At 47.6% G+C, this 13690-nt stretch overlaps 1 protein-coding gene across 7 annotated transcripts in view; it reads right to left on the bottom strand.

Annotated features, from left to right (window-relative positions):
- LOC103790118 (uncharacterized) overlaps window positions 1–13690 on the bottom strand; it is a 65552-nt gene that overhangs the window by 34648 nt on the left and 17214 nt on the right. For 4 of the 7 annotated variants that reach the window (XM_078360953.1, XM_078360958.1, XM_078360955.1 and 1 more), the window contains exon 1: window positions 4015–4255. The exons of 2 other annotated variants lie outside the window; for them this stretch is intronic. The gene's annotated coding sequence lies outside the window, so the exon portion shown is untranslated. Of the gene's footprint in view, window positions 1–4014; window positions 4256–11704; window positions 11726–13690 lie in introns of those variants that run through there. One more of the 7 variants, XM_078360957.1, reaches the window with a different exon arrangement.

Raw genomic sequence — 13690 nt, 5'->3', positions numbered from 1 at the left:
AGAGATTGTTGAAATGGCACAAGACTATGAAGGTTTTAGAGCTGTCTGGTTACATTTCAGCACAACATTTGTGTTTTAGACTATTAAAGGCCCTCATCTGTCCCTGCTTCATGATCTTATTTGCCATATGCATCTTTACATAAATTTTTATCTCTGTAAATGGGATCTTCTCATTGATCTGAGAGATGCTATGAACGGCCTTCCCCTGATGATAGAAATTTAGAGACGTTTTATTAAAGTCTGCATTTGACACCACATGCCCCTGTTCAAAATGAAACAACAAAATGCAACACACACCAGAGACTATCACACAAGGACTAAGTTTCTACTCTGCTGGAAGCCCGTGTTCATTGTCCTATTACCCCCCAAATGCCTGTGTTCTGAAGTCTTTCGTATGAGTGCCAAAGGATGCTGTGTTTATTGAGTGGAAAATCACGTATATATGCTTCGAAACACCATGTTATACATGACAAATACATATAGCTTTATCTGTCGACTTAAAAAATAAACAAGAGGGAAGTTTCAGAGAGAATGCAATTGAGTGGAGACAGGGGAGATGCCAGGGAGTGGTGCGACATATGGATAGCAGTGACGTGGCTGTGGATTCTTCCAGGAACATCCTTCTCTTTGGTATGTGTTTGCTCCTATCTGTCTACTTACCTATCTTCCTATCTACATATCTGGCTAGTTATTATCTAAAAAGCATTTTAGTTTTTATTTCTAGCCAGGGAAGTCTGATTTTTTAAAAAGCATTTCTGCCCATCGATGATAGACTGGACCGGGAAAATGTGGCACATATACACCTTGGAATATTATGCAGCAATAAAAAACGATGAGTTCGTGTCCTTTGCAGGGACATGGATGAATCTGGAGAACGTCATTCTCAGCAAACTGACAGAAGAACAGAAAATGAAATACCGCATGTTCTCACTCATAGGCGGGTGATGAAAAATGAGAACACATGGACACAAGGAAGGGAGCACTACACACTGGGGTCTATTGCGGGGAATAGGGAAGGGACAGCGGGTGGGGAAGGGGAACTGGGGAGGGATAGCCTGGGGAGAAATGCCAAATGTGGGTGAAGGGGAGGAAGGCAGCAAAACACACTGCCGTGTGTACCTATGCAACTATCTTGCATGTTCTGCACATGTACCCCAAAAGCTAAAATGCCATTTAAAAAAAAAAAGCATTTCTGAATTTCCTGAAAATTCCTTCTAAATATTGAATGCTTATCTGGAAAAAACAGTTACTTACCAAATTTGGATCTGTTTTGTGGACAGTGGGTGCCAGGTCAGTGTCTGTGCCAGAGTGCAGAGGCATCTGAACCTGAGATAAAGGTTTGGGATTCTATGATCTCATCTCCTTGCTGGGAAGTGACTCTCACTTCACCTGTAATTGCAGTGACAGTGTCTGCACAGGGAGTTGAGGTTATTTCTGAGAACATATGTGCATACTGAAGGTTCCTAAAAGGTATTAAAAATCAGCAATAAAGGTATCCAACAAGAGTGGCAGGAAGAGATGAGGGGAATAAACTTTTGAAATAAGCAAACCAAATCCCAATGAGAGATGAACACAGAGCATAGATCTAATAAGTGACAGAAGAAAACTAAGCATGTGTGTATCCAGGATTTTTAGTAAACTGGACAAGTTTGTCTCCAAAAACTGATTCTTTTCTATTCCTGAGAGCACTGAGAGTAGTGAAATTGAAAGAAGAGATGGTTAGTCAGTAGAATTAGAAACAGTATTCATAATGATCCAAATGAGCATTAAATCTGTGTTGTCGTATTTATTCAGTATTTCTCCAAATGTTTTGGATACATGTTATAGGCATGTTTCAAGGTATATGGGATAGATATATCAGTATATGAAACATGAACTGTAATTGACTTCCATGAAATTTACACCACAGTTAATTGAAACAGCCAATAAATAACTCACCTACTTTATTAAGTAGCATAGTAAATGTCAAGGTTCTGTAGAAGATAGAAAAGATTCGGCCGGGCGCAGTGGCTCACGCCTGTAATCCCAGCACTTTGGGAGGCCGAGGCGGGTGGATCACGAGGTCAAGAGATCGAGACCATCCTGGTCAACATGGTGAAACCCCGTCTCTACTAAAAATACAACAAATTAGCTGGGCATAATGGCGGGTGCCTGTAATCCCAGCTACTCGGGAGGCTGAGGCAGGAGAATTGCCTGAACCCAGGAGGAGGAGGTTGAGGTGAGCCGAGATCGTGCCATTGCACTCCAGGCTGGGTAACAAGAGCGAAACTCTGTCTCAAAAAAAAGAAAAAAAAAAAGAAAAAAAGAAAGAAAAGATTCATAGACTGCAGGTGGTGGTGTCTGGGACCCACGATTGGCTGCAGTAGAAAATCGAACATCAGTGTTAGGATTTACAGTGAAAATGGTACGTTTTTTAACTTTTGTGGGTATATAATAGGTGTATATATTTATGGTTTGTATAAGATATTTTGATACTGCCAATGCAATGCATAATGATCACATCAGGATAAATGGTGTCGCCATCACCTCAACCATTTATCCTTTCTGTTACAAATAAACCAATTATACTCTTTATTTTTAAATGTCCAATTAAATTATTTTTGACTATAGTAGCTCTGTTGAGTTAGCAAATACTAGGCCTTATTCATTCTAGTTTTTGTATTCCTTAATCATCCCCACTCACTGCCCCCCCCCCCCCCACCTACCCTTCTCAGCCTCTGGTAACCATGTTTTTTTTTAGACGTTGTTTCGCTCTTATTACCCAGGCTGGAGTGCAATGGCACAATCTCGGCTCACCGCAACCTCTGCCTCCTGGGTTCAGGCAATTCTCCTGCCTCAGCCTCCCAAGTAGCTGGGATTACAGGCATGCACCACCATGCCCAGCTAATTTGTTGTATTTTTAGTAGAGACAAGGTTTCACCTTGTTGACCAGGATGGTCTAGATCTCTTGACCTCGTGATCCACCTGCCTCGGCCTCCCAAAGTGCTGGGATTATAGGCCTGAGCCACTGCGCCCCGCTGGTAATCATCTATTCTCTTTTTTGAGACGGAGTCTAGCACTGTCGTCCAGGTAGTACGGTGGAGCGATCTCGGCTCACTGCAATCTCCGCCTCCTGGGTTCAAGCAATTCACCTGCCTCAGCCTCCAGAGTAGCTGGGACTACAGGCGTGTGCCACGACGCCAAGCTAATTTTTGTGTGTGTCTGTGTGTATTTTTAGTAGAGATGGGGTTTCACCATGTTGGCCAGGATGGTCTCGATCTCCTGACCTCATGATCCGCCCGCGTCGGCCTCCCAAAGTGCTGGGACTACAGGCATGAGCCACCGCGCCCGGCCACATCCTTCTACTTTATAACTCCATGAGTTCAATTGTTTTCATTTTTAGATCCCACAAATAAGTGACAACATGCAAAACGTTATTTTTCTGTGTTTGTCTTATTTCACTTAACAGGATAACCTCCATTTCCATCCATGTTGCAGATGAGAGATCTCATTCTTTTTTTTTTTGAGACGGAGTTTCGCTCTTGTTACCCAGGCTGGAGTGCAATGGCGCGATCTCGGCTCACCGCAACCTCCGCCTCCTGGGTTCAGGCAATTCTCCTGCCTCAGCCTCCCGAGTAGCTGGGATTACAGGCACGCACCACCGTGCCAGCTAATTTTTTGTATTTTTAGTAGAGACGGGGTTTCACCATGTTGACCAGGATGGTCTCGATCTGTTGACCCCGTGATCCACCCGCCTCGGCCTCCCAAAAAGTGCTGGATTACAGGCGTGAGCCACCGGAGAGATCTCATTCTTTTTATGGCTGAATAGTACTCCATTGTGTATATGCAACATCCTGTTTTGTGCAACTTTCTCCTGCGTGTCCTATTTCAGAATCCGGAAGATCAAAGGTATTGGGGTAAATAAACGTAAACACAGGGTTTACGCTGAAAAAACAGTCATTAGAAAAAAATACATGTAAACTTTGTTGCAGAAGAAGAAGAGTTGGGTGAATGACCAGGACACGCAGCACTCACCTGAGCGTGGTCCCTCCGCTAGGCCAGGGGAGGCGGCCGAACGCGGTGGGGGGGCCTTGGGTAAGGCAGGTCCTATCCCAAAAGAGGCGCGGGCCACGGCAGGTGGCGTCACCGAGCCTCAGAAAAGAGGGGACAGAGTGTTCCTGCCCCTGTTACCGCTGCCGAGCCCAGGGCTAGGAAGCTTCCAGTGGACAGAGCCCAGCACTGAAAAGTTTGCCCCGAGGCCGACGCCAGAAGTCCCGCCCACGTGCTCTTCCCTCGCACGGAAGTGCCCCTCCCCTGAGCTTCTCATTGGCTCAGTGCCGCCAGCCCGCGCGGTGCCTTCAGGGTAATGTGGTTCTCACTGCGCCACCGGCACTGGGGGCGGCGCTGCTCCCGACCTCTGGGCCAGTCCCAGGGCTCCGCGAGGGACGCTGGGAAATGGTACCTTGCGTCTCTGAAGACACAACGGGGTTTCACTCTTCTTAAAGGAGACGCATCCAGATTTCCGTGGAATGCAGTCCTCATTGAACACAGAAATGTGTAGAGACGGCCGGGCGAGGGGGCTCACGCCTGTAAATCCCAGCAGTTTGGGAGGCCGAGGTGGGCGGATCATCTGAGGTTAGGAGTTAGAGATCAGCCTGGCCAACGTGGCGAAACCCCGTCTCTACTAAAAATACAAAAATTACCCGGGCGTGGTGATCCCCGCCTGTAATCCCAGCTACCGGGGGAGCTGAGGCAGGAGAATCCCTTGAAGCCGGGAAGCGTGGGTTGCAGTGAGCTGAAATCGCCGCATTGCACTCCAGCTTGGGCTACAAGAGCGAAACACTGTCAAAAAAAAAAAAAAAAAAAAAAAAAGGCCGGGCGCGGTGGCTCACACCTGCAATCCCTGCACTTTGGGAGGCCGAGGCGGGTTAGGGTTAGGGTTAGCCGGGTGTTGTGGTGCACGCCTGTAATCAGGAGTATAGGAAACACTTGCTTAACTAGGAGGTGTAGGTTGCTGTGAGCCAAAAGATGCCACTGCACTCCAGCCTGGGCAACAGAGTAAGACTCTGTCTCCATTAAAAAAAAAAAAAAGAAAGAAAGGAAATCAGAAATCAGTATATAAAAAAAAGAAGTCAGTATATCAAAGTTATCTGTACTCACATACTCACATGGGTACTGCAGCACTATGCACAATAGTCAAGATTTGAAAGCGAAGTATACATCAATAGACAAATAGATACATAAAATGTGGCACATATTCAGTCATAAAAATGAATGACAGATTGTCATTTGCAACAACATGGATGGAACTGGAGTTTATTACGGTAAGTGGAAAAAGCCAGGCACAGAAAGACAAACTTTGCATCTTCTTATTTACTTGTGGGAGCTACAATAAGAAAGGTAGTGGAAGGAAGGGTGATGTAGAAATTGTCAATGGGTACAAAAATATAATTGGTTAAAATGAATAACATGTCGTATTTGACTGCACAAGTGACTACCGTCAACAATAATTTATAGTGCATTTAAAAATAACTAAAGGCCAGGCACAGCGGCTCATGCCTATAATTCTTTCACTTTGGGAGGCTGAGGAGGGTGGATCACTTCAGTTCAGGAGTTCAAGACCAGCCTGGCCAACATGGTGAAACCCCATCTCTACTTAAAATACAAAAATTAGCCAGACATGGTGGCACATGCCAATGATCCCAGCTACTCAGGAGGCGGAGGTTGCAGTGAGCCAAGATCACATCACTGCACTCCAGATTGGGTGACAGAGGGAGACTCTTGTCTAAAAATAAAAATAAAAGTGGCTGGGCACAGTGGCTCAGGCCTGTAATCCCAGCACTTTGGGAGGCTGAGGCGGGTGAATCACGAGGTCAGGAGTTCAAGACTACCCTGGCCAACATGGTGAAACCCTGTCTCTACAAAACAGTTAGCTAGGCATGGTGGCACGTGCCTGTAATCCCAGCTACTCAGGAGGCTGAGGCAGGAGAATCCCTTAACCGTGGGAGGCATAGATTGCAGTGAAATGGGATGGCACCACTGCACTCCAGCCTGGGTGACAGAGCAAGACTGTGTCTCAAAAACAAAAACAAAAAAGCAACTTAATCAACATAAACTGACACATTCATCACTCTCTGCGCCTGATAAGTGTGTCATCACCTGAGCTCATTATTTGGCCTCGCCACATGGCTTCCCCCGCACCTGCTTCTGCATACCATACCTAAGCCCACACTCAGCACTAAATTATGCATCCAATCTCCAGCCCTCTGTTAAAAAACCCTGTAGAAAAATTTTTTAAAGAAGCCCCACCATGCCCTGCCTGGCAACAGCCTGCCCCATGCCCCCCCCAGCAAGCCCGCATACCCAGGGTCCCGCCCGCCTACCAATGGCAGCTAGTTTCATGTACTTCCTACTTTAACTTCATGTACTTCCTGCTCAACAGCCAATAGAAATGCCTTCTCTTTGTTCCCCAATACCCAATCAATTGCCTGCCCTCCCCATAAAACCCCACACCCTGAACAGCCAGGTGTGACTTCTCTGGCCCTCCCTTGGGCCACAGAACCTTGCCTGGGAGCTGAATAAATTAGCTTCTCACTTTCTTATAATTGCCTCAGTTTCCTCATTTTATCTCGGCAATAAATCTTACATTTGGTGCCAAAACCCGGGAGGAGTTGTGAAACCCCCCCTCCTGGGGGGGAAACTGACCCCTCCACCCGAGGCCGGACCAGAAGCCACTCTGCCACGAGGTAAGACTTCTGTTGCCCACAACTTTTCCCACTGCCTGCTCTGTGGACTCCCTGCTCATAATTGTGGCCATGTTGGGGACTCCTTCTCGTTTCTCGCCGTGGGCCCAGGGTCCCGGCCTTGTTCTGAGGACCTGAGCATAGTGGAGATGTCCCTACACTCTTGTCTTCTCCCTGTAAGGGGTCTCTCAGGGCCAGGAATCTGAGGGAGACATCCCCACCTTCCTGAACCCTCTCGTAGTCTCCGGTGTTCGGGGGGACGGCCTGGGATGCTGAGCCGCCCTTCCAATCATCTCTGCAGCAGCGGCTAAGGTTTAGGTGATAGGAAGCCCTGTTCACAAGCCGGGGCTTTGCCCAGGACTAAAACAGACCTCCGGCTCTCAATCTCAAACCTGCCCTTTGGCAGGTCAGCTCCAGCCTAGGTACTTTTAGTGTCTCTCTCTCTCTCAATTCCCAAGTGAGTGTGTGAGTGAGTCTATGTGTAGTTCCACGGCTTAACGGCCATGGGGCTTGTGTGGGCCTCCACCTGCGGTTTCACGGGGACATCATAAGGCATAACGGTGATTCACCTCAGGACCAACAGTTCTGAGGTGACCACGCCCGGGGGTTATACGGGTACACCTTAGCCAAAACACTCCTGAAACATCCCTTCGGGGACGTGGCTGGGAAAGCATCAGACTGGTCTCCCATCTGGGGGGCAGCCACCCTTTGTCCATCAATCCTATATGTGGTCCTGTCTCTACTGTAGATTCGCCAGCTTTGTTAGGCTCTTTTTAGCTGAAATACAGTGGTTCAGGCCTACTTCCTTTGAGGAACCGGATATCCTACAGTAGGTAACAGACCACTGGTTTCAGGGGAACTTCATTGAGTTCCTGCCTCTAGAAATAACTCTGTTCTTCTTTGTCCTTATATTCTTCTACCACTGAAACCTCACTTCCCACTTCCACTAGTTTCACTTCCTCTAACTCTACCATGTGGCAAAGAGCTCTAGCCCTGTCCCTTTTTATTTTCTTTCTCACTGTTATCATTGCAGCCTGTAGGTTCTCTCAGCCTCCCCCTCCGGGAAAGGAGCTTTTCTGCCCATGTTGGGTATAATTTCTTTCTGTGTCCACTTCTCGCCCTTGGGCCACTGAAGAAGATAAAATATAGGTAATCAGAACTCCTGCCCAGACCCCAAGTCACCACTAGGATGCCTAGTCCAAAATCTACCCAAACTAGGCATTTCTATAAAAAAGAAAAGGCTACTCCTCCTCTCCTCTGTGGTCTGGCCACAGTATCCTCTAGACAACCATTCCAAGTGGCCTCCTGGGGGCACCCTCAACTTTAATGTTCTAACAGATTTAGACAACTTCTGCCAAAAGAATGGCAAGTGGGCAGAGGTTCCCTATATTCAGGTTTTCTGGCACCTCTGTTTCCACCCCAGCCTCTGCTCATCCTGCAGTACTGCCCAACGACTCCTGGCGAAAAATGTGCCCCCACTGCCCTCGGCCCCTTCGCTGACCTCCTCCTCTTCTTTTTCTGAACCCAATCTGCCTGAAGAAATCTCTCTACCCCCCACTTGATCCACTAATCCCCCACCATACGCGGACCCCCAATCCCCTCCTCCTCCTCCTCTTCCAAGTGCGGACATGGACTCTCCTGTTAGTGCTCACACTCGCTCGCACAGCACTCCCAGCGACGAAAACTCCCTCCTTTGTCCTCTCCACGAGGTGGCCAGAGCAGTGGGTGTTGTCTGAGTGCACGTTCCCTTCTCCCTTCCTGATCTGTCCACCACTGAGAAACGTTTAGGGTCATTCTCCACCAATCCTACTGCTTACATCAGGGAATTTTGGTACCTCACTCAGGCATATGACCTAACCTCGCGTGACATTTATGTAATCCTGTCCGCTCCCCTTACTCCTGATGAGCATAACTGCATCCTCATGGCAGCCAGGGCACATGCTGATCAGGTACATCTCACTGATCCTCAGATGCCAGTGGGCGCAGTGGCGGTCCCTGAGGCCAATCCTAACTGGGACTATCAAACTGGCCAAAATGGCCACCACCGCCGAGACCAGATGCTACAGTGCCTCCTAGTGGGCATACAAAACGCAGCCCCAAAAGTAGTTAATTATGATAAACTGCAGGAAATAACTCAGGGTCCTACTGAAAATCCAGCTGCCTTCCTAGACCAGCTGACTAACGCTATGGTCCTTCATACCCGAGGAGATCCAGACTCTTTAGCTGGGGCTACCCTCCTAGCAGCCCATTTTATTTCTTAGTCAGCACCGGATATTAGAAAAAAACTAAAGGAGGCAGAGGAGGGCCCCCAAAGTCCCATACGAGACCTGGTAAACATGGCATTTAAAGTTTTTAATGGCTGAGAGGAAAAGGCTGAGGCCGCCCGCCAGGCCCAGCTACAGCAACAGGTGAGCCTCCAAACCCAAGCTCTTGTAGCGGCTCTGAGGCTGGCGACTCACCAAGCGTCTGGTATAAAGGGCCTGTCGAAGCCCCTCCAAAAGGGTCCCTCAGAACCCTCTGGACCCACCCAGACTGCTTCAAAGGTACCACCCGGGCCCTATTTCAAGTGTGGCCAGGAGGGGCACTGGGCCCAACAGTACCCCGTCCGCATCTGGCCCCAGGACCCTGTCCTACCTGCAAACGAACTGGACACTGGAAGGTAGACTGCCCATCCCGGACTACAGGCTCACCCCCTGTACTTCCATGTGAGGGACAGGCCGGTCTGATGGATGCAGTCCCTTCATTTGAACTCCTCGGCCTCCTGGATGACTGATGTGGCCCAAACTCAGAGACCCCTATCACCCTTGCTGAGCTCAGGGTAACACTACAGGTAGCAGATAAGTCCATTTCCTTCTTGGTAGACATGGGGGCTACCTATTCTGTATTGCCTTTCTATTCAGGACCTAACACACCTTCCCAGGTGTCGTTATGGGAATTGACGGAAAGCCCTCCTGCCCTAACCTTAGCCTGTAACCTTGAGGGGCACCCATTCTCTCACTCCTTCCTAATCATGCCTTCATGCCCAGTTCCCCTACTAGGGTGGGACATCCTCCAAACTCTAGGGGGCCACCCTCCAACTCACTGGCCCCTCACAGCCAACCTCATCCCCCACCCATCTTCTGGTACTAACCCTAACTGGTAATGCACCTAGTCATAACCCTTCACCTCAACCCCCTATCCCTCCTGAGGTAGTTAGCCCCTCAGTCTGAGATACCTCCAAGCCTGTAGCCACACATCACATGCTAGTTAAAATATTTCTCAAAAACCCTACCCACTTTCCCTCCCGTCCTCAGTTTCTCATCTCAAAAAAACCACCATCAAAGCCTAAAACCAATCATCACCCGACTTTTAGCCCAGGGACTCCTTATCCCCACCAGTTCTCCTTGTAATACTCCTATCTTGCCAGTCCAAAAGCCATCCGGTGACTACTGCCTAGTCCAAGATCTACACCTTATCAATGAGGCAGTAGTACCCCTCCACCCAGTGGTCCCCAACCCCATACCCTATTATCCAACATTCCCTCCGCAACCACTCACTTTACAGTCCTAGACCTGAAGGACGCCTTTTTTTTTTTAACCATTCCCCTTCCTCCAGAGTCTTCCTTCCTCTTTGCCTTCACCTAGACCCATCCGGACACTAACCGGTCACAACAGTGAACCTGGACAGTCCTGCCCCGGGGCCTTAGGGACAGCCCCCACATTTTCAGACAAGCATTAGTGACTGAACTCAGTTCTTTCCCCCTTCAACCCAGTCTCCTTCTCCAGTACGTGGATGACCTGTTACTTTGTAGCCCCTCCCTCTCCATGTCGCAGCAACATACCACTATCCTCCCTAATTTTCTTAAGTCTTGGGGGTATCAGGTAGCCCCGTCTAAAACACAACTGTCAGTCACCTCAGTAACCTATTTAGACATTCACCCCCAAGACTAAGAGCTTAACAACAGACACAAGCAAGCGCTTCTTGCGCTACAGCCCCACAGTATCAACATGTTAACTTTAGCCAAATCCACAAATTTCACCAACTGCTTTTTATGTGCCTCCCTCAACAACCCTCCCCCTCTTGCCACAGTTCTCCTCCAGACCAGGTTCAACCTGTCACGATTGCCTACAGGGGCAGCCTAACCCCCCCTTAACAGACATCCCCCTGTTTAAAGTACACGCTCAAAGTCTCTCTCTCTGCTATGAGACCATCAATGACTCCAACTACAATATTAGAGTAAAAGTAACCTCCACCCTCTATGCACCTCCAGGGGGGGTACTTTTAGTACAATAAAACTCTAACCAAAGTTATGGATACCTCTCTTCCCTCCCCTTGTGTGCCAGCCACCTTAGTCCCACAATTAGAAGTATACAGACAAGCTGAGTTCTTATCCCTAGTCACTCCGTCCCCAAACCACCAAAGTCAATGAGCAGTCTACCTCCTGCTAGTGGTTGGCCTCTCCTTAACATCTTCTCTAGCAGCAGCTGAAATAGGGAGTGGCGCCATAGGCTACAGTGTCACCTCAGCCGCGCAACTAGAGGACAAACTCTGGGTGGCCATTGAGGCATCAGCCGCCTCTCTGGCATCCCTCCAGTGACAGATCACGTCACTAGCTAAAGTAACTCTCCAAAATCAGCAGGCCCTAGACCTATTAACAGCAGAAAAAAGAGGTGCCTACTTGTTTCTCCAAGAACAATGTTGTTATTACATTGATGAAACCGGTCTAGTGGACAAAAAAATGTCAACACTCTATCGACTTCAAGAAGACCTCCAAAGAAAACAAAGTGCACCAGCCTCTTCTCTTAACTGGTGGCAATCCCCCATACTTACCTGGCTAACCCCTATCATCACTCCCATTATCATAATTTGCCTTTTGCTAATGCTAGACCCTTTCTTTCTCGGGTTTTTCCAAGCTCGCATAAGGGAAATTTCCAGGGTAGCTGTAAATCAAATGCTGCTTCACCCCTCCGTCCGGCTGACAACCGAGGCACCGGCCAACTGACCTTCCTACTCTGCCCCTGTTCAGCAAGAAGTAGCCAGAGAAAAAACGGCATCCTATATCATCAAAAAGGCCGGAATGTAAGGCCGGTTGCCTTGCCGGGAGTTAAACTGAAACATTCATCACCCTCCACGCCTGATAACTGCCTCATCACTCGAGCTCATTATCTGGCCTCGCCACGTGGCTTGCCCCGCTCCCGCCTCTGCATACCATACCCAAGCCCACCCTCAGCACTAAATTAGGCATCCAACCTCCAGCCCCCTGTTAAAAAACCCTGCAGAATTTTTTTTTTTTTTTTTGAGATGAGTTTCGCTCTTGTTACCCAGGCTGGAGTGCAATGGCGCGATCTCGGCTCACTGCAACCTCCGCCTCCTGGGTTCAGGCAATTCTCCTGCCTCAGCCTCCTGAGTAGCTGGGATTACAGGCACGTGCCACCACGCCCAGCTAATTTTTGCATTTTTAGTAGAGATGGGGTTTCACCATGTTGACCGGGATGGTCTCAATCTCTTGACCTCGTGATCCACCCGCCTCAGCCTCCCAAAGTGCTGGGATTACAGGCGTGAGCCACCGCGCCCGGCCATTAGTTTTTTATTCCAACACTAGAAATAATCAAAATATTTATTAATAGATGAATAAATGGTGGTATATTCAATGCAATACTCTTTATCAATAAAAAAATGAATACCCATACATGTGGTAAATATAAAAAAAATGCTCCATATGAATGTAATGTAGGATTTCATTTGTATAAGATACTAGAAAATACAGTGACATAAAGTAAATTAATGGCTACCTGAGCATAAAAATTTGGGTAGGATTCTGAGGGAGAGAAAAAAGGTGCAAACAAACTATTGGGGCAAATGTATATATTTGTTATCATGACTTCGGTGACTGTTTTTGTATCTATTTTACACTTTAACAAGGTGCAACTGAATGTCACCAATAGCTCAGTAAAACTGTTAGAAAAGAAAGATTCCAAATAAAATCTGGATTTCCCACTCCTCTTTCATAACCTCTGACAAAGCTGCATTGATTCCATCATTAACCTCTTCCCATGTCTTAGGTGGATCAACTCTGATTTTGTAGTATCAAAAATTGGAGGCAATGTTGTTGGAAATTGAGGATCTCAGGTAAAAAGAACTGGGAACAACGAAGGTTATGTCCACCTGAGTCACCAGGAATTAGGTTTAGATTAAAAAAAACAAAAACTCATCTCAGAGGTATAGAATCTCCATTCAATCATGAGGTTCCTGCTTGTGTGGCAGTAGTTTGAATTAATAGGCTTTGTGTCTGTGTCTGTGTCTGTTTTCCACTACTAAAGCAAAACACAACAGATTAGGCCGGGCACGGTGGCTCACGCCTGTAATCCCAGCACTTTGGGAGGCCGAGGCGGGTGGATCACGAGGTCAAGAGATCGAGACCATCCTGGTCAACATGGTGAAACCCCGTCTCTACTAAAAATACAAAAAATTAGCTGGGCATGGTGGCGCGTGCCTCTAATCCCAGCTACTCGGGAGGCTGAGGCGGGAGAATTGCCTGAACCCAGGAGGCGGAGGTTGCGGTGAGCCGAGATCGCGCCATTGCACTCCAGACTGGGTAACAAGAGCTAAACTCCGTCTTAAAAGAAAAAAAAAAAAAAACACAACATATTGCATAATTTATAAAGTAGTTTGTTTCTTACAGTTCTGGAGGCTGGGAAGTCCAAGGGTATGACACCAATATCTGCTTGGCATCTAGTGAGGGCCTTGTTATTCTGTCATAACATAACAGAAGGCCAAGTCAGCATGGAAGACAGAGAGAGCTGATTTTATAAAAATGTCACTCTCAGGTTAACAAACCACTCTTATGATAAAGGCATTAATTCTTTATAAGGGCAGAGCCTTCATGACCTAATCACCTCTTAAAAGTTCCACTTCTCCACACTGTTAAAATGGCAATTAAAATTCAACGTTAAGTTTTATAACGCCAGAGACACAATAATCCTTAAGAC

The sequence above is a fragment of the Callithrix jacchus genome, chromosome 22 (assembly GCF_049354715.1).
Source record: "Callithrix jacchus isolate 240 chromosome 22, calJac240_pri, whole genome shotgun sequence".
Taxonomy (NCBI): Eukaryota; Metazoa; Chordata; class Mammalia; order Primates; family Cebidae; genus Callithrix; species Callithrix jacchus.
This window is presented reverse-complemented; position numbering and strand designations above follow the sequence as displayed.